This window comes from Canis lupus, chromosome 13 (assembly GCF_011100685.1).
Source record: "Canis lupus familiaris isolate Mischka breed German Shepherd chromosome 13, alternate assembly UU_Cfam_GSD_1.0, whole genome shotgun sequence".
In the NCBI taxonomy this organism is placed as follows: Eukaryota; Metazoa; Chordata; class Mammalia; order Carnivora; family Canidae; genus Canis; species Canis lupus.
Genome location: NC_049234.1, coordinates 58,039,120 through 58,061,575, shown reverse-complemented (window position 1 = coordinate 58,061,575; position 22,456 = coordinate 58,039,120).

The following is a 22,456-nucleotide window of genomic DNA, read 5'->3' as shown; positions in this document are numbered from 1 at the left end:
AAGGAAACCTGAAAGATAAATTTTAAAATGCTTTAATATAGGACTATCGTTGTGATATAATACAAAATATTTATTTGGTCTCTGCCCCAAGTCCTGGCACAGAGCTTCTAAGACCCTTGAAATCTTCTGAGTGCTAGAAGAATCTTTTCTTATGCTAATGAGATGACTCTTAGCTGAGGAGTCTAGACAACTTGAGGATGGGGCTGGTTGCCAGAAGAACCAACCATGTAATCATCAGTGGATTGGAACTTTCAGGGTCACCTCCTCAACCCACACAAACATGCTCCAAGGAGGGTGGGGTTTGGGGGAGGATAGTAATTGATTCAATCACTCATGGCCAATGACTTAAGCAATCATGCTTACATAATAGAACCTCCACAAAATCCCCTAAATTATAGAGTTTGGAGAGTTTCTGGGTTGCTGAAGACATCCTTGTGCCAGAGAATTGACACATCCCAAATTCCAAGGGGGCAGAAACTCCAGCGTTCGAGCGCCTCCCAGACCTTACCCTCTGTACCTTTTCATCTGGCCTTTTATTTTTGTCATTCATATAAACAAGTAATAGTAAATAAACAACACCAAAAAAATCTCCACAAATATGGAAAACTCAAATAGTTTTGAGATCTTCAGTTTTATGGGTATTTGGTTTGTTTGCAATGTATATTTTTCTCATAATTACCTTCAATGTTAGTATCTTCCAAATTATTTTCACAGCTGTAAGAGAAGACTATCTACAGCTTTTAGTTTGCAGACTCCCCATCATACTTTGACAAAACATTTTTTTTTTTTTTGACAAAACATTTCTAAGATGGAGCAGGAATAGGGCTATAAACTGCTGACACATGCCATCAGTAATATCTGCACTACCTAAAAATGCTGTGAGGCACCAGTGCAGTTCTGTTGAATGGTTACTCAGGGTGCAGCATACACTCAGCAGAACAACTGGGCAAAAGCCTTAGGATCAACTATTGTTCCTGTAGGTATTTTTTGGCCAAATTGGAATTAACTATGTGGAATTGACTGCCACCCATGTCATTCTGTCACTGTGCTTTGTTCTCATAGTTGGGTTCTCTTCCCATGCACTTAATTATCACTATATTAATATGACTTTGGTTTACTTATTTATTTTTAAAGATTTTATTTATTCATGAAAGAGAGAGAGGCAGAGACATAGGCAGAGAGAGAAGCAGTCTCCCCTCAGGGAGCTGGATGCTGGACTTGATCCCAGGGCCCCGGGATCATGACCTGAGCCAAAGGCAGGTCAACCTGCCTCAACCACTGAGCCACTCAGGTGACCCCATGACATTGGTTTATATGTATATTCAACACACATTTACGAGTGCTTGATAGATAAGAACCATCACATGGTTACCTCTGTGCTCCTGGAGTCTGGCATATGATATAAACTCATAAAACGTTCATTGAATGAACAACTCATAGGATTTCAGATGTAACTTGGCACTGTGTGAAAGGGCCTCCTTCCCCTGATATGTGGGTTGAGGTAGATAGCTTCTATGTGTTCTTTAAGCCTTTTTTTCTAAAACCTAGGTATCTGCTAAAATGCAAAGACATATATAATACTTTAATCTTAAGACAGTACAGAGTGTGAAACAGGATATATTACTTAAAAATTTGTATGGAGATTTTAGACTCACATGCAGTTCCAAGAAAGAATATAGAAAGATTCCAAGTTCCCATCAGCTAGGTTCTCCCAATAGTAACATCTTATAAAACCATAAGATGGTTTTTCTGTTGGTGTTTGATTGGAATAGTTCAAGTATTGACAGAAAGATATTCTGTTGTTAGGCCACCCTGATCTGGTCCTTTGGCTGGGGAGAACAGGCTTTTCTTGGAACTCTGTTGAATCTGTGCATGTTGGTCGTCCAGCTTGGCAGTTTATGCAATACCCTGTCTGGGACATATGAAGCAAGACAGGAACCCAGGGGACTCACCACCATGTGTTCCTCAAGCCCCGACACCTCTAGGCAGTCTGCTGGCTTCTTTCCACCTTTCAGAATTTTCCTAGGCTTATTTGCTCTGCTAAGTCCAGGGTGTTTTTGTTGTAAGAACGATGAAGTCACTGCATATTGGTGAACCAGAATATGTTCTGAGTATGTGTCAGCAGACTCGATTTTGTAACTTATGGGATTGAAAAAGCTACAAATGGGATTTACCTGTGTTGAGGAAAGAGAACGTGCATCGTTGTGCACCTATGATGGTAGAAGAGGGATTACTTATGGGAAAGATACAGTATGAGGAATATTGGAAGACAAAAGACAACTTTGGATTGCCATGAATCTTTTCCCTGAGAGATGGCACAAGATGCCAATATTTCTAAATACTCAGAAGTCCTTGGGAGCACTGAGTATACAGAAGGCAATTAAAAGGCCTACTATAGGGCAGGCCCGGTGGCTCAGCGGCTTAGCGCCACCTTCAGCCCAGGGTGGGATCCAGGAGACCCAGGATCCAGTCCCATGTCTGTCTCCCTGCATGGAGCCTGCTTCTCCCCCTGCCTGTGTTTCTGCCTCTCTCTCTCTCTCTCTTTCTCTCTCTATGTCTCTCATGAATAAATAAATAAAATCTTAAAAAAAAAAAAAAAGGCCTACTATAGGGACAAAATTGAATCTGAATGAGCTGAAGAAACATTGTTATCTACTATGTAGTGCCTAGGCCTTCTTCAAAAATAGAAGTGAGATTATAATTTAGATATCTACAAAACGTATTTAGCATTAAGTATACTTGTAGAATATAATGTTGAGGAAAGGGAAAGGAAAAAAAGACTCAGAAAAGAAAATTTATTAGAGTTTCAAAGTACTGAGTCTTGATGTAAACATGTCCTTGTCAGTTTGATAACACTGCATTGATATTTAACTAATAGCTTTTTTCTATATATATATATATTTTTTTTTGAAAAAGTTACAGATGAGGGCCTTTTATTTAGGTATGTTGAGGTAATGTATCTCATTGACTTGCATACCAAAGTATACCTTGGATGAACTGAAAACTGATATCAATCTTAACTGACATGTCTTGAAAACTTGAAAGAGACATTGCCATTCATGACACAGAGAACTACTTTTCAAGTGTATTTCTTATCCATTTTTCTGTTCAAAGCCACACCTGTGACATCATGGTATTGTTTCCTGTCTCTCTCCTCTAACCCCACAGGGCTCAGTCTCTGTCAGCTCTCACCTTTCTCCTCCTCCCTTCTTCTCCAATTTGCTTTGTACTCTTTCCATTTTTAAATCAGTCAAGTCAGTTCCTAGATGATTCCAAACCCCAAATCCCCAGCCCACACCCATGATGTATTATTGGATATCAAAACCTAAAATTTAGCTAATGCAGATGATTTATTTCTGTTGATCAGACTGAGGGCCAACAATATGAAACAGATTTTAGGTGGTTTCTTTTCTTATCACATTGGAAAAATATGGTGGTTTCCTTTTTGTTTTGTTAAAATTGGAAGGCTGTTAGTCATGGCGAGGCATGAACATGTAAATCAAATAGAAAAATGCATATTTGTTATTTGAGCCAATAAACTAGCATAACTTTAGATATAATCAGATTGGAAAATCCATGTTAAGAAAAATCACTCACTTATCACAACCAGAGATTTAACTATTATTTTTAAAAGTACTAGGGCATCTCTGATGTTTTGAGGCTGCTTAATGCACTGATGCTCCTGACACATTTTTTTTTTTCTATTAAAAATAATGTGTAAGTTTCTTTGTGATGCCTTTCTGGTCTCATCAACGGAGAAGGAAAAGACCTGAATTCCCCAGTGAGGACAGGGATGATTCACTGTTTATGGTAGTTCAATCACGTTGCTTTATATAGCAGTAGTAGAACTTGGCTGAATTATGAGCTGTGGCTGTCTAATGTGATTATTCCACACTCCAAAATTGTGTAATTGATAGGATGTTATAATTTTGGTTATAGGCAAGATTTGGATCTTTGATTCACAAAAGCTCTGATGCTATAATTTATAAAGGAAGTATTAATAAAAATAATCCCAGAACCAAACTTTAGTATTCTTAAAGGCATAGTATTTTAGTGAATAAACCATATTTAAAAAGGGAAGGAATATCAGTTCATATCTCATTTGGGATAGCTTTTTAATTGAGATATGTATAGATAGAAAAATTATAGCTTTTTATGGTTATGTAGAAAAATTATCTTCTTGATACTAGAGAAAAATAGAATTTTCAAAATGTGAACATGTAGGGAGATATAGTAAATGCCTATTATGACTTTTCTCAATAGTGGACAGGTCTTGAAATTTGGCATCAAAATGACATTTGAGTGTTGCCTATGCTTAATACTCACATATGAAGATGTTGAATCTGAAAGAAAGATACTTAATTTACATATTATTGTGGGAAATAAAATAATGGATGAAAAATTCCTGTAATATGATACCTTTAATTTATTTTAGTAACCTTTCTCTAGTTTAAAATGTTCATGCATTACACTTTTAATCCTTATTATATCCTCTGAAGTATTTTACCCAGAGTTTTTAAATCTCACAAGAAACAGATTCAGAGAACAATAATATTCTTAAGATCACAAATGAATGACAGAGGTGGGATTTGAAGTCCTAACTTATGAGTTCTTGTTAAGAACTAATTCCATTACTCCAAATCTGCTTCTAGTAAATTCAGTTCACCTCATCACCCTTGATGATGCCTAAATATGGTTGCAGCATGCTTTACTGGATCTTGCCTCATAGCTCCTTTTACTTTTTACCTTATCATTCTTATGATCATTTTATCCTTTTGTGAGTTTCTGTAGGGATTGCTCTCTCTACCTCAGTACTGAAGCCTCAGCATCCTATACCGCCATGCTTTGCACAATAAAACTTATGCTGAATATTTACTAAATCAGACTAGACTTGATTTTTTGAGAGGCAATATTGCATATTGGTTAAGAACCCGGACTCCATAGGCACATCTCCAGATTTCAGAGCTTACCTCACTTTATCACAGCTCTTGAAATACTAAAGATAAGCCACGGACCACCTTAGTGCCTCAGTTTCCCATCTGTGTCACAACGATAATAATTATACAATACTATACCTACCTTGTAGGCTTAATGAAGGATTTAAATAAGAGAATAGATGAAAAGAGCTTAGAACAATAGCTACCACATAAAAACTGCTTCTTAATCTATTATTACAAGTGTTCTTTTATTGCTTATCAACAGAAAACAAATGTTAAACATGCATGCCAACTTGTGTGAGGCATAGGAATAGTATTTTCTTTTTTAGATGGAATTATAAAACTGAAAGGAAAAATGTATACTTAGAAACTAGTTGTACTTCTAGTGAATCAAATCAAAGCAAATGGCCACTGAATGTAGAAACTCAAGAAGGCAGTGTGTACCTCCTGAGACATTTAGCTCTACCTCTGTTGATGTCTCTGTTCTATTAACTACGCAAGAGGAGCATTTTTATATAGCACGGTTAACTTCATGAAATAAAGGGATGGGCACATACCCTTAAAAATAAGAAATCATTTGCAAATCACAACTAGAACTCCAGAAGATTTAGAAAATACAAATTATATCTTAAAATATAATGATGTAAGCCTACTTATGTTGTGTTTAAATAATATATCTTCCCCAAAGTTTTGCCACCTATATTTTTGAAATTCATGAACATTGATTTCTAGAATACAAGAAAGAAAAAAAACCCAGAGCCATGTCTCTATCTGTATATCGAAAATTGTTATTACATTGACAACATAAAAATCAGATTTGACTAGAAATACCTAAGTTTGTCCATTAAGATGACAATATGATGTGAGAGAAATGAGATCTTATTTACTGAATTATAGTAAACAACAAGACCACTGAAGAACACACATGAAAAAGTTAAAAAATGAAGTATAAGCTTAGCGATTTTTGTTCTCCTACAAATATTAAAATAAATTTCAGTAGTATATATTTAGGATCTTTTTTTATTGCTTTCTCTGTTGGTAATTGAATATGTGCCATAGATCTGTAATATGTTTTCAAATGGATCATGACTATTTCCTCTTGGCCTTTTGGCTGAGATCAAGTGTTATATGTTGTCTCTAGGGACTCTAGTCTGCAAAACCCAAGAAATAGACTGTTATCTAATAAGCATTTAGCATCTTTTAACTAAAATGATGGTAACCAATATTACACTAAATGTTGGATTATTTATGAGCAATCTGCTTGGTAAAGATGTTCAAAGCATTAGCCGCGATGAATCCTCATCTTTCCAACTATACCATGCAGTAAGCACACTCTATTTCTTTTTAACCTTTTACCTCTTGATCTTTTTGTTCCTTGACACCTGGTTTGATAACAAAACCCCACTAAGTATAGCTTAAAACCACAAATCTTATTGGTTTGGAAGTACTTCATTCTTCTTCCTTTCTGATTGTATTCACTGTAGCACTTTTACAGACTCCTTAGGAGAGAGGTAGCTCTATATTGTATAGTAATTGGATGCATCAACCGTGTGTGTGTGTGTGTGTGTGTGTGTGTGTGTGTTTGTGTGTGTGTATCCCTACAGAGTGCCAAAGAACACTAGGAGGAAAATAACTTTTAGGTTCCCATATTTCAGCAAATGATTTCCTTGCCCTTTTCCAACTAGCAACACTCAGATATGATCATTTCAGATGTATTCTTCTATGTTATACAGAGACTGATAATTCCTTATCCATTATTTATGATCCTTTCATTGCTAAGAGAAATCAGGTATTGGAAAGAAGGAAATTGGCTTCGCTCAAAAAATGAAATACATCCGCTATCCTCCTTTGCAGTTAAGGTTACTATTTATACTATCTTCACAAAGTGTGATACGAGGTTGTTTACGGAGCTTCTGGGGAAGCACTTTAAAAAAGAACATACCTGACCCATATTGACTATTGGCCACTCATAGTTCTGCTTCCCCCTGCTAGGAATAGAGCTGCCATAGTCCGAGGTGTCATTGTGAGACTGCATCATTTTCCCTGAGGATGGCAGAGCAGAAAAACAGAAGGAAGTTGAGGTGTTACTGGAATCTTGGAGACCACACAGCCCAGGACTTCCTGTCTCCACATTTACTATTATGAGACACATTAATCATCAACTTTGTTTAAGTCACTCCTTTCAGCATGAAATAACATTCTTAATTTACATTTTCCTAAGAGATTTATATTTTAGAACGTACTTTGGAAGAACACAACACATTAGTATCTAAAGAACTTGATCAACCTAAACTTTAGATTCTGAAGCTGGAATCTCAGTTATGATTTTTGAAGCTTAATATATTTTGCAGTTCCACTAGTTGCCCTTATTAAACATATTTAAATATGTGGAAAACTTATCCTTTAAGCATTGACAGTTACTGTTTGGGGAATAATCAAATCCCAGATTACTAACCCTGACAGACTGTATGATTCCATGAAAGGAGAATCCATTTCGATCTTGTCCAGAATATCTCCAGGGCCTATCAAACAAGTTACATACAGACAATTCTGAATAAATATTTTTACATAGATTGAGTAAATTAATGAAAAAGTGAAAAAATCCATATTGTCCCCAAATATAAACAAAACTGATTAAATTTAGATCACTCTTCTTTGGTGTTAAAGCAATTTTTGCCTGTTTTCTGCCCTTAAATAGGTTCAACAAGTAAGAACCTGCCATTGTCATTCTCCAGATGTAGACTTTTCTGAATGTTGTTCTTCCTTGCTCCTGTCTCTTCACTCCTTCTTCCTTTTGCTCCTTCTTGCCTTTTCTCCCCTTTTTCTCTCTCCCATTTATTTTCTTGATGTCCATCTCCAACCCATTTGTAAATACTTCCAGTCTCTTTCTTTTCAGCAGTTTGGTAATCAAGATTCTGACTTTTTGGGCAATAGAGATATTGAGAGTGAATGTTTAAATGTATTGACTCTTTATCAGAAAAATAAATCCACTGAATTATTTCCCACTAATATTTGACTTCCCAGTCCCATCTTAACTCTAGTTTTCCTTACCATGAAACCAGAATTAATTTCTGATTAGTTTATGCAGTCTAGCCCTCATATGAGCTTAGAGGCATACATAAGGCATCTTTTCATATGGGAATATTACATTTTAAACCCACTTAAAATACAACAACATGCAGAGATATCAAATGATTTTACCACAGCCCCCAATATATTAGATTGCACATCTCACCAAAATTGATTTTTAATACGTTTTTAAGTTCAGGAGAAACAGGTAAAAACTACTGTGGCATGTTTAAAAAGAAAAAGCCAGAAAAACTGACCAAATTCACTGATCCTAGATAGATTATTTTGAACAACTCCTCTTCATATCTCTAGCTTGATCTTGAGATTGATATATATTGGACTCTTCCTTACTCTGTTTCAGGCCAACCAGATAAAGTACTGAACTAAAACTTCTACATAATTTTCTACTGCATTTATTATTGCCTCTTAGATGGAATTCTGCCTACATTGGAAATAAAAGATTTTCCGTTCTTTGAATTCACTGGAAACCATTGCTCATAAAAACATTTCTAAGTTACAGGTTATAACCTGACCTTAGTTTATCCTTGAAACAGACCAACATCCTAACTGAAGTATTTGTGGTGGTGTTCAGAGGTGGGGGGAGACCTCTTGATTTTTTAAAATGTATTTCAAGTGTCAGCTTTTGGCTGACCAATATCCTAGAGTCTACTCTCAGGTTACAGGGACATTTCTGTATTTATATTTAAAAACATGTATATCATAAATATTTGAGGTGGTTGTTTAAAATTATGTCCATCACATAACTCAGTGATTCTCAGAGTGAAGGACATTATAATAAATTGTATGGCATCAACTGTGACATTATCAAGTATAATATCAAGATAACTTTCTCTGAGAGGCCAACTGCCAGAGAAACTGCCAGAGCCCAGGACTAAGGCTAAAGTGAATACAAAGTACGTTAATTGTAAAGGCATTTGTTTTGTTTCCCAAAACTTCTGTAGGTGTTCAACATAGTATGATTACTACTCTTCTGTTTTGATATTTCAATTTTCCAAATGCGTAGTTCTATCTTTCCTATAAGTTAAAATAAAATTTGAATATTAGTGGATATAAAACTAAATTCCGTTTTGATGTTTTTTTAAAAAAGATTTTGTTTGTCTATTTGAGAGAGAGTGAGTATGAGTTAGACAGAGAAATGGAGGGGCAGAGGGAGAGGCAGAAGCAGCTCCCTGTTCAGACCTGAGGCTCGATTCCAGGTCCTTGGAATCATGATCTGAGCTGAGGCAGATGTTTAACTAACTGAGACACCCAGATGCCCCTCCATTTGATGTTTTTATACACATAAACTACATAAAATGTTTGGAGAAATAAAAAATACACCAGATAAATTCAAGAGAAAAGAGTTTGGTAGTCTTCAAGAAAGTTCTAGTGTCCTGTGCTTTATTTTTCATATTTTATTATATTGAGATCTATATATTTAAGTTTATAAATAAAATATGATTACAATATAATTATATCTCAGAACTAGAAAGGAGCTTAGAGGACCAATTTTAGCATATCTATGATGGAAAATTTCCAACTTCGATAGTTGTAGAGTTAAAACTAGAATTCAAACCATTTTTATTAATAGTTCTGTTCTAAAAATTAAATTCACATAAAGTCAATACTATACATTAAACTCTACCACCATAAATAAAAAGAGACATTGTTGAAGAAAGATTTAAAAGTTTTTTTAATAAGTAAAAACATAATAACATGGTGATTGTTAAAACCTTTTCATGATTTATTAATGGCAATAATTTAAAAGCAAATAAAATGACTGTATTTTAATATTACATAAATTTGTTTCTTTTTTATGATTTTTAAAAAAGATTTTAAAATTTATATTAGAGAATGCCAGCCAGGCAAAGGGAGAGGGAGAAAGAAAATCCTTAGCCTCCTGGGTGAGCATGGAGCCCAGGGACGTGCTCTACCTCAGTACCCTGAGATCATGACCTGAAATCAATAGTCAGTTGCTTAACTAAGCCACCCAAGTGCCCCAATTTTATTATTAAAAAATACAGAGTTTTACACTTAAATACCATGTTGCAATTTACTAAAATATGAATTTGCAAATCTTTTTCACATTGTTTTTAATATTATTGTTAAATAAGATTATATATTGACAAATACACGTACTTAAAATTATAGTTGAAATAGGTAGAAATATGAAGAGCAGATAATATGTACTTATATGTATATATTCTTAATTTTTATATTGATTATAAGTATTTTAAAGAGAATCCAGAAAAAAATCAACTGACAGGAGAAAATATTTAGGGCTTAGAATTTACAGATCTAGCAATAACTTATTCTGTCCATAGAAAAGATATAGGTAAACTTCTGCTTGCTGAGAACTACATATCTAGTACTAGTGAATTTAAGAACCTTGAGGACTTTTGGAAATAAATTAGAATAAATAGAGGAGGAGAAAATGATGCAAGTCTAGCAACAGCGGGAAATTAACAGAAAAGGGAATCTCTTTATGGAAACCTAAAAAAATATTATCTAAATTTCTAAAAAAGGAGGCTGCCAGTCCTATATTTATGATTATCCTGATTATACATTATACCACTTGCTAATTATAGTAGAAAAACACACACATACAAATAAGAGAAATAGATACTGGAATTAAAAACCTTAATAATATTAAAAAAAGAAAAGAAAGAAGATTACTTAAGAGATTGACTCCTCTAAAACAAGTATATGAATTTTAAAAATCATTACTCCTTTTTAAAAATGCTTTTTTGGAGAAAAAAACAAAATAAAGAACTTTATATTCTAGATTCAGCCACTTCAAAATATAAGCCACTTCAGAAAGAAATATAATTCTTGTTAGGAGAAAGGAAAACAAACAAACAAACAAACAAATTCTTACAGAAATGTAGTTAACATGCAAGTCAGCTAGAACACTTAAAAAAAAAAGTAATACATCTTTGTGGCAAAATAATTGTAATGTTAACTGATTTCTGAGCTTTTCTAGGAGAAAACTGAAGGCAGACTACCTTCAGGAGAAGGTAAAAATCATATGACTACCTTCAGAATATCTGTTGGCAGATTTTCCTTGCTGATTGACTCCTCTCTGCAATTTCAGAGCCATAAAGCCTCAGCTACCAGATTATTTCCAGAGTAGACAGGTTATTTCCTTAGTGGTACAATAATCAGTCCAGAACACCTCTGCTCATAAGTTTTCAAGCAGGGAGTTTTGTGGAGAGCTAAGATTTTGCTGTGGGGTTGCATGGGTATGTGTGTGAGAGCTTACGCACATGCTTGTATGTGTTTGTATTACCGGTGAGGTGAGACTGGGGTTCTTTCACTATGAGAGTGATAGCTTTGTTATCATAAAAACCTCCATTATGGTTATTTTTTATCCTTACATGTTGCATATACAAATACTTTATGCAATTCCTTTTGTCTGTTTTTAATTTTTTTCAAAGCCATGACAGCATTAAGAGACAAGTATATTATTAGTAATTATTATTATTATTATATTACTATGTATTATTAATACATCATATATTAATATAATAACAGTATATATTATTAATATCATGTATTAGTATATATTATTAGTATATATTAAATTTTCATCTGGTCCATAGTCAATGAACTACATACATAATTAGAAGCAATTTCAGCCCTGGAGCTAAAAGTACAAGTTTTTAAAAAACTATTCCCTGCAGCTTATGTCACTTTCAATCTGCAAATATCTAAAATTTCAAAAACTTTGTATGTGTTTGAACTATGCAATTAATTCTTGTGTCATGTCTGAAAATAACAGTTTTATTAAAATACTCCTAAAACCTGCAGTGAAGATTGAGTTGCAAATAAAAATTTTCCCCTGCCACTAACTATATTCTCTAAGACTGATAAAACAGAATTCATGTTTTATCATATTCCCCCCAAACTGATGGATGTGGTAAACTCCACTTATATATTATAAACTATATACTTTATAAAACATTTAATATTAAAAGAAAATATTAAAATAAAATAAAATACATATGTATTTTGTATTTTTTGTATATGATTTTATTGGAGTTCGATTTGCCAGTGTATAGCATAACACCCAGTGCTCATCCCGTCAAGTGCCCCCCTTGGTGCCCATCACCCAGTCACCCCATCCCCCCGCCCACCTCCCTTTCCACTACCCCTTGTTCATTTCGCAGAGTTAGGAGTCTCTCATGTTTTGTCACCCTCTCTGAATTTTCTCACTCATTTTCTCTCTTTTCCCCTATGATCCCTTTCACTTTTTTTTTAATTTCCCATATTTTAATACATGTGTTATCCCATACTGGGTGAATAGATGACTTAATCATTTTAAGGTAAATAATATTTATGAATGTTTAATTTATAGAAATCAAGTGTTTCACACATTTTTCCTACATTATAAATGCTTATATTAAGTTTAGATGCCGTATAATTACTTTAAATTCCAATTCTCTTTGGCCGATTTGCTCTGAAAATTTACTACTATAAATGGATAATAAAATCGTATATTATTGATTATTTGCATTTAAAAGAAATGAAATTATCTTCTGTGCAATTTTTCTTCTTAAAACAGTATGTTGAATAGCATAGCCGAGTGAATAAATTCAATATTTCTTGCAATTTTTAGAAAATTAGCAAGGCTTAAAAATCTATGTGTAGATTGGTCTTACCACTAATATATAACAACAAGACAATATATATTGACCAAAGCTTTGCGGGAATCATATATAAACGATTTTGTAATCTTCTTCCCTGTCACCTCAGCCCTAACGCTCTACTGCATATTTGGAATATCACAAGTTGTTGTCCTTGAAATAAAGTTCTCATTTATGATACAGGCATTAAAGTAAACTGTAGTCTGTATGAAACATATTAGTCTCTGTATATACTAAGTGAGTCTGCTTAACCAAGAGCCTCTATTAGATACAGGTCACTGGACCCAGGGAGGTGGCACCTCACAGTGTCAGCAAAGGCCTGAGCTGCATAAGGGCCCAATGCCAGAGAAGTCCCACCTTTGAGATGAAACTCCCCGGGATATGCTTCCTGTTGCCTGCCTCTGAGACACCCTTCCACCCAGTGGAAACTTTCCCATGCCCACCATTGCTCACTTTTGCTTTTAACCTTCAGTGATCGTGCTGATATTGGTTTCATTTTAGACTTTCATACTACTGACCCATGAAACTTTGATAAAGATGGATAAAAGTTAAAAAAAAATATTTCTCATTTCTCAAATGGTATGTCTGGAACTACATAATATTGTTACAGAGTAATTAAATGACATTCAGTACGTATGGATTCCCCTGCCGGATGACTTTGAAGGCACTACAGGATCTGGTCCCAGTCTACTTTTCTATAAAAACCCCTCACAAATTACCTTCAAGAAACAAATAACAAATAAGGACAATTGTCATTCTGCAGTTACCATTAGCATCCCCGATCTGTCCTTTTCTCTGTTATTCATTATTTCAACTTGAAAGCTCAAATATCACATTCTTTTTTCCTTTTTAAGACTTTATTTATTCATGAGAGACACAGAGAGAGAGAGGCAGAAACACAGAGGAAGAAGTAGGCTTCATGCAGGGAGCAGGATGTGGGACTCAATCCTGGGACTCTAGGATCACGCCCTGGGCAAAAGGCAGACAGGCGCTCAACTGCTGAGTCATCCAGGCATCCCTCAAATACCACATTGTTCATCATTCTTGACCAGATCTCCAGCTCAAAATTAACAGTACTTTGGTTGGTTTTCCCATAAACTTACACTATCTCATAACACAAAATATGTTACCTTGAATTATACCTCCTTGTGGATCTTTCATGGCTGATTAGACATTTTAGGTTCTGACCCTTGTTCTGGTACATAGTATAGTTGCTCCCCAAAGAGATGTTGATTGAATCACTCTAGTCATCATTTCACTAGAATCATTTCATAAATAAGGAGGTTGACCAGATTGAATAACATCTTTGATTTCATATTCAGTTTGTTAGTTGTAAAAAGCACGGATTAAATGTAATGAAAAAAAAGTTTTAAAAATAAGTCCATAAACACTTTTATTTCCACCAATGCCATTCAGGCTGCTCTGAAACAAAGCACCAGAGGGACCTCAGTATTAAGATGAGGAAAAATAAAATTTCAGCATAAGCTATCAGAATAGTATAATGAAAGGGCAAGCCCAGGGTTTGAAGACTTAGTATGCAATTATGGTTCTGACATGACTGATCCTGGTGAACTTCTTCAGTTTGCTTACACTGCCTCGGTTTGTGTGTCTTCTTTGTAAAATTAAGATAGTAGATGAGATCATTTGTCAAAGTCTTGCCCTGTCTTGGTTTGGCAATTTCAGTTATGAATAAAGGGAACCAAAGCACTTGAATTTTAAACCCATAATATGTAAACAAATACAGCCACAAAAACCCCTTGCAACTAAATCTGGGGAAATTTATTGAAATAAATGACCATCTATCCTGGCCTTTTACAGACAGTCCTCAATTATGCCTCTATCCTGCTGTCCCATCTAGTTTCATTTTTTGCCAGAATTTGTTTTAATAGAGTGAAGTATTATTAGTAAGAGTTATATAAGTCAGAATGGATATGGTAGATGGTCATTATAGCTTCTGCTATGATCTCCTCTAGTGGTGTGCATGACGTCTACGCTGTGGCCAGACTTTTTGTTTTTATCACCCGAATGAAAATAAAAGAAGATCAGCAATACCCTGTCTCTTTCCAAGAGTCCAAGAGGCAAGGTAATCGAAACCTCTCCTTTAAGATCAGGGGCACAGGAGCTCACCTGTAAAATAAGTGCTTTCTGACTCATATGACCAGTCTTGGCTAGCAATAAGACAGGACAGCCCGTCAGCCACTTGCCGCACAAGCCGGCTCTGCTATGTGCCAAGACCAGCAAAACACACAAGCCATATCAGGCTGCTTTTTGACAGGGTCGTTGGAAACATAAACAATTATATTAAGAATGAATAAAATATGTGAGCAAAATAGAGTGTAATTAGTCTTGCCCTGGGACGTATGATTTGAATGCTTTTGCTACAGTGCTCTTGCCAGTTTTTGCATGGTAAAAATCTCACGTCTGTTCATTTTCTTGTTTGGTGACACCACACTGCTTTTTATTTTGTTTCATTTTACTTTTTAAAATAAATGTTTTAGGGTTGATTAAGGTATACAGGAAAGTTTTAAAGAGTACAGAAAGTTTGCAAGTAACCCAGACCCAGTTTCCCCTATTACCAACTTCTTATATTAATATGAGACATTTGTCACAAGTAATAAACTGATATTGACCACATTATTTTTAATAAAAATCTATACTTAAAGTTTTTTTTAGTTTTTAAATAATCTCCTTTTTCTATTCCAATATTGCACTTGGGATACCATAATGCACTTATCTCCTTTTTATCTCCTTAGTCTTCTCTTGACTGTGATAGTTTCTCAGATGCATTCGCTTTTGAAGACTTTAGTAATTTTTCAGGAATACTCAGATTTGGTGGAGTGTTCCTTAATTGGGATTTGCCTGATGCCTTTTTTTTTTTTTCTCCTCACGAATAGATTGGATGTATGGGTTTGTGAGAAGAAGATTGTGCAGGGCCATTTTCATAACATCCTATCAATAGTACCTATCAACATGACTTCTAAGGTTTTTTTATTGAGTATAGTTGACATGTATTATTTCCAGACATTCAACACAGTGATTCAACAATTTTATACATTATGCAGTGCTTACTATGGTAAGTGTAGTTACCATCTGTCACCATACAAAGTTATTAGAATATTATTGACTTTTGTCTGTTAATGTAACATCATGAGATAGCTTATCTTAGGTTTTTCCATTGTAAAGTTCCTCTTCTTTCTCTTTTTCCATATTGATCTCTTTGGAAGGCAGTCACTATGCACAGCCACTTAAGGAATGGAAAGTTATGCTTCATTACCTTGAGGACAGAATGTCCATATCAATTTTTTGGGTATTCTTCTGCGTGTGATACTTGTCTCTTCTCCTTTATTTGTTTATTTAAAAACTTATTTATATCACTATGGGCTCATGGATAATCACTTTACATATTGGGTTATGATCCAACACTATTTACTTAGTTACTCAACTTGTTCTATCTTTGCTGTTGGGGTTATTGGGCCCTTTTTCCTTATGGCATAACCGCCATCATCGTGTTTATTTTTGAGTGCTTCCTTATTCTCTTTTTATTTTTGAGTACTCTGTGGCACTACAGATACTGGCTCATCCTATGTATTTCCTATTAGAATCAGGTCTTTCTCCAAAGAACTCTGATTCCCTGTGTTGGAAAGTGTAATTAAAAACCAAGATCTAAGGGCTAGATATGTTTATTGCTTCTGTAGTATCACTGCTTCTAGGAAATTCTCAGAGGACAGAGCAAGAACATACATGGGTATACAAACTTATGTTCATATGTGTATATAAAATATTTATATTATTTATAAATAACTTATATGTTTATGTATACATTTATCCATATATCTGTGTTAAGCTATCCTGCTATTCTTGATTGCAACTTCCCACTTCAGCAGTATAAAATCTGGCTTCCACCATTCACCATCCATTTACTTAATTTTTATTTCAGTATATAGATATAGTAGCTTTCGAATTATTAGCCCACACTTCCCTGGGAAATACTTTTTCAACTAGGTGCATTTCTTATATTCAGCTCATTTTGCTTTTAGTTTATAAACTCCACTCATTTCCAAAGCTACTTGAGTTAGCACCTTTGCTCCTCACTCCTTCAGTAAGACTATTTAATACATTTGTGATACGATTCCTTTGTCACAATCTGTATTCAATCATTGGATACCCTGACCTCCTAAATGATTTTTTTAAATTTGTACACGTTAGAGTCATTCTTTCTGTTGTAAAATGCTTAGGGTTTTAACACATGCATAGTGTCATGTATCCACCATTATGCTATCATACACAATAGTCTCATTGTCCTAAAACATCCTCTGTGCTTCACCAGTTGAACCCATTCCCCACCACCTGGCAACCCTCATCTGTTTATTGTCTTTGTGGTGTTGCCTTTGTCAGTATGTAGCCTTCCCAAATTGGATTTTTTCACTTAACAATATGCATTTAAGATACACTCACATCTTTGTATGGCTTGATAGCTTAGTTCCTTTTTATCACTGAATAGTCTTCCTTTGCATGGAAAAACAACGGTGTATTTTCCCACTCATCTATTAAAGAATATTTTGGTTGTTTTCAGTTTGGGGAAATTATGAATAAAGCTGTTATAAGCATTCACTTGTATTCTTTGTATAGACATAAATTTTAAAATCAATTGGATGAATACTTGGGACCATAATTGCTGGATCATATGGTAAAACAATGTTTTACTTTGTAAGAAACTGCCAAATCGTCTTCCAAAGTGTATAAATTTTGCAATCCCATCAGCAATAAATTAGAATTTCCATTGTCCTGCATCTTCCCTAACAATTGGAATTGTCAAGTTTCTGAATGTTAGCCATTCTAATAGGTGTGTAGTGGTATCTCATTGTTTTAATTTGCATTTCCCTAATGACAAATGCTATTGAACAGGTTTTTATATGCTTATTTGCCATCTGCATATCTTTTTGTTGATGTGTCTATTCAGATCATTTGCTCACTTTTAATTGGATTGGTTTTCTTTATTGTTGAATTTGAAGAGTTCTTTGCATATTTTGAATATAATTCTTTTATTAGATATGTGTTTTGCAAATATATTCTCCCAACCTGAGGCTTGTCTTTTCATACTTTAACAGTATCTTTTGCAGAGTAGAATATTTAATTTTAATAAAGTCCAATCCCTGATTTTTTCTTTCTTTCATGAATCATGCTTTTGGTGTCATATCTGAAAACTCATCACCAAGGACACCAAGGATGTCTCAGTCAATTAGGCGTCTGACTCTTGATTTTGGCTCAGGTCATGATCTCAGGGTCCTGGGATCAAGCTGAACCTGGCATTGGGCTCTGCACTCAGTAGGGAGTCTGCTTGAGATTCCCTCCTGTTGCCCCTCCCATGCTCATGCACTTTCTCTCTAAAGTAAATAAATAAATCTTCAAAAATAAAAATAAAAAACTGATCACCAAACCTAAGATCATTTACATTATTTTCTTATATTTTCTTCTCAGTTTTATAGGTTTGCATTTTATATCTATGATCTATTTTTAGTTAAACTTTATAGAAGGTATATAGTCTCTGGGTTCATTTTTTGTTGCCTCTAGACCTATAATTATTCCATCATCATTTGATGAAAAGACTATCTTTATTCCACTGAATTGCTTTTGCCCTTTTGTCAAAAATCAGTGGACTATATTTGTGTGAGTCTATTGACTTTTATTCTGTTCCATTCGTATGTGTCTGTCCGTTCTTTTGCTAATACTATGCTGTCTTAATTACTTTAACCTAATAGTCTTGAAATCCAGTGGTATGAACTTTACTCTTTTTCTTCATGGTGTTGACTATTTTAGATTTTTTGCCTTCCATGTAAATTTTAGAATCAGTTTGTGGGCATAAAATAGTTTTCAGGGGTTTTGATCAAATCTATTGATCAAGCTCGAAGACCTGACATCTTAACAATATCAAATTTTCCAACCCATAAACACAGAATATCTCCACTTTTTATCTGGCTCTTTGATTTCTTTGGTCAGTGTTTTGTAATTTTCTGCATAAAGATTCTATAGATATTTTGGTAGATTTATACCCAAGTACTTCAGTTTTTTGGTGCCCTTAAATATGTTATTTTTAATTTCCAATTCTAGCTGTCTGCTGCTGGTATATAGTAAAGAAAATGACTTTTCTCTATTAACTTTATATCGTACGATAAAGTTATACTCTTTCATTAGTTCAACAAGTTATTTTCTAAATTTTTAAGGGTGACATAGATGATCATGTCATTTACAAATAAAGACAGTATTTTTTTTTCCTTTCCAATTTGTATATCATTTATTTTCCTGTCTTGTAGTAGGAAAGGACTTCTGATATATTGTTGAACAAGAGTACTGGAAGAGGACATCATTGTCTTGTTCCTAATCTTGGAGGAAAAAAAAATGTGAGTCTCCTATTATTATGTTTAATAGCTGCAGATATTTTGCAAATGTCCTTTAGCAAATTGAAAAGGTATCCTTTAATTTCTAGTTTGATGAATTTTTATAACAAATTTTAGGTTTTGTTAAGTGCTTTTTCTCTATCAGTTGATCTGATCATATTTTTGTTTGATTATTCCTTAGCCTGTTGGCAAAATTGTACTGCATTGATGGATTTTTGAGTATTGAACCAGACTCGAATATCTAGAATGAATCTCAGTTGGCACTTGTTATGGTATATAATTCCTTTTACACATTGTATGGTATAAAATTTCTTTTACACACATCACTTTGCTAAGATTGAGTATATTTGTGTCTATGTTTATGAGAAATATTAGTCTATAGTTTTCTCTTCTTATAATGTATTTATCTGATTTTAGTATTAGGGTAATACCTCATAGAAAAAATTAAGACATGTTTCCTCTGCTTCTATTTCTAGAAAAGACTATGGAGAATTGGCACCATTTCTTCTTAAGCATTTAGTAGAATTCACCAGGGAAACCATTTGGGCTTGATGCTTTAGTTTTTTTTTTTTTTTTTCCCCAATTACGAATTATTGATTCAGGTTTTAAAAATGGATATAGCTTTTTTAAGTACTCTTCCTCAAGGACTATCTGTGTCCTACAACCTTTTCAGCTGTAATATACTGGCTATACTGGAATCTTATTGGTGAGGTGGTAAAGTATATAGAAGATACAGTATTCTATATTCTTATGATTAAAGCTCAATTTTTTTGATGGGTTTATGTTTCTGGGATATGACCATCACAAGTGTTTCCTAGCTCTTTCTCTCTATGCTTTTGGTGATACAAAAATACAACAGGGGGAAGGAACATACTTCAGGGCTTTACTTCAATTTCTAAATTGGATAGGAGAAAAACATCAAATCATTATTGGTAATAACTAAATTTCTATTTCAAGGCTCAGACAAACTGATGTAAATCTGGTGTCATTTAAAACTTTATGAAGTTTTTTATCTGCTAATGGGATCAATACAGTAGTAGTTACTATTTCATTTGGGATAAAAAATTATGTGAAATTAAGAAGTCATCTTACAATCTAAACAGTCTTTACCCAGTGATATAAAATACACTTGTTGCAAAAGCATAATTAAATATTTTTTACCAAGCCAAAAGGTAATAAATTAAAAAGACCTGTGATTTGGCTGCACCCAAATTATAACACATTTAATGTTACATCAAAATGAAAATAATGTTTTGGAGACTTCTGTTAGTAAAATCAGTCACCAAAGAAATGGAGATAGAACAGGATACTTGTGTAAATATTTGTAATGGAATATTTAAACATTTTTATTTGAAGTAAATTACACTTTGGAAAAGTCCACCTTTATCTTCATTTGCTCTGAGCTTATCAGACATGTTAGCTCCTAGATAAGCAATATATTTTTTCAATTAAAAATGTTATGATCTACAGAGAAGTGCTAATTGAAGATGTACACTTTTGATTACTCATTAAATGCAACTTTGAAGTAGATAGTAGACATGTTTGGGTGGGGGGAGACCATAAAAATCCATTCATCGAAAAAAAAGCTATATTTTTCAGAAATATTTTTCTAAAACTGACACAGTATTAGAGACAACTGTGACTGAGAAATTGATTAAAATATTTGGCTTTACTAGATTGTTTTTATTTTTTTATTTAAATTTCAGTTAGTTTCATTTTTTTATTTAAATTTCAGTTAGCACACAGTGTAATATTAGTTTCAGGTGTACAATATAGTGAATCAGCACTTCCATAGAATACCCAGTGCTCATGATGACAAGCACATGTCTTAATCCACATTACCTGTCTAACCCAGTCCCCCACCCACCTCCCCAGTTTGTTTTCTATAATTAAGAGTTTCTTTCCTGGGGGATGCCTGATTGGCTCAGGTGGAAGAGCATGAGACTCTTGATTTTGGGGTCATGAGTTTGAACTCCACATTGGGCATAGAGATTACTTAAATAAATAAACTTAAAAAAAAAAAGTGTACTTCCTGATTTGCCTCTCTCTTTTTTTTTCCCTTTGCTTGATTTTGTTTCTTAAATTCCACATGTGATTGAAATCATATGGTATTTGCCTTTCTCTGTAAAGAAATATTACAAATATTCTGTAGCTCCATCAATGTCATTGCAAATGGTGTTCTAGATTATTCTTAATATGATGACAATCTATTTGAAAGTTTAAAGACTTTTCCTTTAATGTACATGGATTTATCTTTAGAAGAAATTTTAGTTTTGAAATTAGATTTTGAATAGAGCTATTTCATAAATTATCAATATAACCACTCAACCAAGTGAATATGTATTTAGAAAAAAATGAAAATTTTACTATTTGTGACACTCTTTCCACTATTTAGAGTATTTGTTGAATAAATGATGCAATTACCTATTTATTGAGGACATATACAATGAAGTCTAAAAAGTGATATCTAAAAATGTATTTGCAAATTATTTTTTGTTGGGCTCTAGTATTTAATCATATGAAACTATTAGAAAGCACAGATTACATTGGTAATCTGTAAATTAAAATTAGATCTCCCAATATTTAACACACATCTTCTCAGGATTAAGGCAGTTTTCTTTATAAGCATTCTAGGTTATCAAATACAAAAGTTACTGCTTTCCTCTCTTTGAATTTATCTATGTCAGTGGGACTGTAGCAGTGAACACTGCTATTCAGGTCTTCATAACAAAAATAAAAATAAAACACAGAGCACTATATGTTTAAAATAATTAATGCTTATTTCACAATCTGAGCTCTCTTCCAGATACAAAATATGATCAGATTGTGAAAATAACTTGCATTTCAGCCAATTGAAGTGTTGTATATAAATGAACAAAGTAGCTAGACTCTGAAACTTCCTTTCACCTGAAAGATTAAAACTCTGTGTCTTTGTATAAACACTATTTTTCCACACACAAAAAAGATTAATATCAGTACAGCAGGAGTCGTTCACCATAAAGCACAAAGAATTTCCAGATCATCTCTGCACTCATCCACCAAAAGAGGAAGAAGAGACACAATAATCAAACATCCAAACTTTTGGGTGCTTCTTAAATATTAAAGTAGAAGAATTATTGGCAGAGAGGCCAAAGGCATTGGGGCTGTAAAAAACTGAAGTGTGCCATCCATTTGAAATGCAGTGAGTAATGTGCAGCCTGCTGACGGTGATGGATGATGATAGTCCCTTAGTCGGCACTAGCCACTTGGCTGAAAGGCAAATCGGGAGTGCAAGGCAAACTCAGAGCTAGGCAGGCCATCAAAATAAATAAGTAAAAAGAAAGGACACTAAAAGGCAGTGGATTGTTAGGATGAAGGGTTGTAATAAATGATGATGTCAGTGATAAATTAAGGTTCCTTATGCCATGGT